Here is a 3,320-nt window from a genome sequence, read left to right on the forward strand (position 1 = left end):
AAAAAAAAAAAAAAAAGATAAAAAAATCAAAGTACTCTTATTTTGATCCTTTCAGGTCGTGACTTAAAAAGGAATAAGAAAACACTCTGCCATCACAAGAACTGAATTCAAATCAGTCAACAGGTGTGCTTAAAGCTTCTGGGTACTATAACAAAGAAACTGGCACACAGAACACTTAAGGCTATAAAATGAAGACTTGGCACAGAAACACTTGCATTCGCCAAGAACAAATATTCCCCTTGAGTGAAAATAGAATTGGAGCTGATCAAAGGTTTTTTTTTTGTTTTTTTTTTTTTTTTTTTTTTTTTTAAACCAAGTAGAGAAAATACTATATGTACTAGATAAGATTTAACTGCTAAGGATTTGCTTTGGACTAGGCGACCACACTCATTTAGCTGAATCGACTTTTTTCACCCTATTATTCTGGTACAGTTGGTCAGTCACTTACCCAGTCCTAGAATGAAACATCACAGGCCACCTGCCTGGGAGGCGGCTGCTAATTCAGCGTACACAGCATTTATTATCTCAACAGCATTTCATGCCTTTACTTCAAATATGATTTTAATTACACTACCTAGAAAGTGAAAAAAACTCTTCTGCTGCACATAATCCACAGTAAGAGAGCAGCTAAGGAACTGTTCAATTTAACATCTTGTTGGGCAGACACTAACAGAGAAGCACAACCAAGTTTATCCAACAATCGTTACTAGAAACCCCCACCTTATCAAGGTAACATTGAATGAGCCAAAATGATCTTCAGGAAGTCAAATGAAAACTACCATGGATTCAGTTCCTGCAAATGAAATACCTCTGCTTTTTCATGTTGGGGATAATCATAGACCCTTCATACAGAGCACCAGCTCCATACTAATCAATATAAGCATAAAGCAGACACCACAGAGGTTAGAAAACAGAGCTTTTTTCCTCCCCTCTACACTTCATACTACCTCTTCACATGCTAACTTTATGTTAATTTCTTTAACCAGGAGAGGAACAGGTGAAAGTAATACAGCTTTGCTCTCTCCCATTGCTTATCCACCTAGAAAACCACGTTTCATTCACTACAAGCTTTTTCTGAATCAAGTGAAATCAGCATATCAATAAAGACAACATCTGGAGCAGGACACCAGATAAAGATAGCAAGGAGGACACATAAAGCCAAGAACCAGGGACATGAAACAGAGCAAGTAAGGCTAAGCTTTGCAAAGCTCTCAAAGAGAAAGAACTGAAGTCACAGAAATCAGCAAAGGCTCCCAGGACAGAGGAAAGACAAAATTCCCTCTCAAACCAAGGCCACACAACACAGCTTTACAACAGCAGAAATGCTGGAAAGAACTCCACCACTACCACCAGCATTAGTTTCACATACCTGTCTGCATAAAGGCAGTCAGACACAGCCCACACAGAAGCATGCTCCCTGCCAATCCCTGCACACGAAGAAAGCCTGAAAACCTGAGCTCAGAAAAGCCCTTCTGAAGAGAAAGGCAGAATTACAGCCTATACCTTTGAACTCACACACCCAGAAGCTCCCCAGCCAAACATGAACCGTGCCCCCACCTCCAGCTTTTATAGTACAGGGCAGCAGCACAGGTGGCAGCACTCAGCATCAGGGCTGCAGCAGGAGCCATCAGCAACATGGCACACACCTGTGTGGCTCCATGTGGCAATCAGGGTGTGTGTGCTCACCCGCGTTTTGTGCCCCGTGGAGGATGGAAGAGTAAAAAATCCAAGAACTTAGAAACTTCCTCAACTGGATCTTGTTGTGTGCTTTGTCCTGCACAAAGCAGGCACTGGGAAATAAAAGTATTTTTCCTTACATGTTGACCCATCAGTATGAATAATATTCCTTTGAGTAGTAAACTAAATGGCAACCAACTTCCATAATAGGATTACCCACGACAGAAGCTTCTAAATGCTTAAAGAGCAAAACGTGATACATCTGGTGCAGAGTGTGCCCCTGGCATGGCAGGGTCAGACCTTAAGGCAATATTTGGCCCTGGCCACAATGATTGCTTAAATCCAGATCCTTCTCTCTCCATGGATGTCCCATATCCTTAGACAGTAACCACATTTATTTATTTATTTATTTAACTTCTGGGGTCACTTATTCCAGCAGAGGAGATAGAAAAAAAAAAAAAATAGGAGTAAAAATACTCGCACAGCAAGTCTGCTTACATCGGACCTCCACTGCCAGCCAGACCAGTGTGGTACAACACCAGTGCCTGACCCTTCTTGGAGAAATCCCTCCCTTCACAAAGAACAGATTATCTGGGAGTGGTAGGGGCACGGGTGGGACATGGACGTGGTGAGAGCAGTGCTGGCACGTGGGGATGGCCAGGCCTGCAGGCAGTGGTTGAACACCTTGTGCCCTGCCCTCCTGCGCCTGGGCTGGCAACCTGCACGCACTGTTTTCTTGAGAAGAACTGAGTAAAAAATACATTGATTTAAATTCCCACATGGTTCATAGGCACATGCCCTTGCAGAATGTCTGTTCCCAGGCTGTGCACCACAGTACACAAGACACAGAGAAATTTTGCCCACCTGTGATCACAAACAAACAAAAAGTTCTGGCCCCAGTGTGCGGTGTGCTTTGTGATCCATTTACACTGCATATTAATTCGCTCGCTGCAGTGCGAGAAAATCTTCTTTCTCACCTGTCACGTAAGACCATAGAACAGCATGATTAAAAATAAACAGAACAGGTGGTTCCTTGCATTGCATTGCCTTGCCTTGCTGTCCCTGTTCCTGTTCCCGTCCCTGTCCCCATCCCCGTCCCCATCCCTGTCCCTGTCCCTGACCCTTTTCATTTCCCCTGTTTTCCTTTGTTTTCCTTTGTTTGCTTCCTCCTGGTAAGATCTTTGGCTTGTTTTTATATCTTTAGTTTTCACAGTTAGCACTTCAATAAGCCCCGTACTTTTAATATGATTTTAAGCCTGGTATCTGCAGGAAAAATATTAGAAAGATGTAAAAAGTCCATTTTTAGGGGATATGTATGATGTGCATGAACATACATGATGACATGTCCAAGGATGAAGACCCCACCTAAATACATACCAGATGACTATATTGGGTGATGTGGCATGCATTGTTTCAAGGATACCCAGACTAAGTAAAAGGCGGGATGGTTTTATACCCAGAGCTTGTACTTCACAATCCCTGGGAACAGAGGTTCCTCATTTCATGATTTTCTAAGCATGTATTTTCAAAATAATGTCACATTTAATCTTAGCTATACCTTTCAACTTCCTACCCTAAAAAAGAGTTTTCACTTCTTGAAGTTACCATGAAATCTTTTCATGAATAAAGTACAGGGATTTATT

Source organism: Oxyura jamaicensis, chromosome 5 (assembly GCF_011077185.1).
Source record: "Oxyura jamaicensis isolate SHBP4307 breed ruddy duck chromosome 5, BPBGC_Ojam_1.0, whole genome shotgun sequence".
NCBI lineage: Eukaryota > Metazoa > Chordata > Aves > Anseriformes > Anatidae > Oxyura > Oxyura jamaicensis.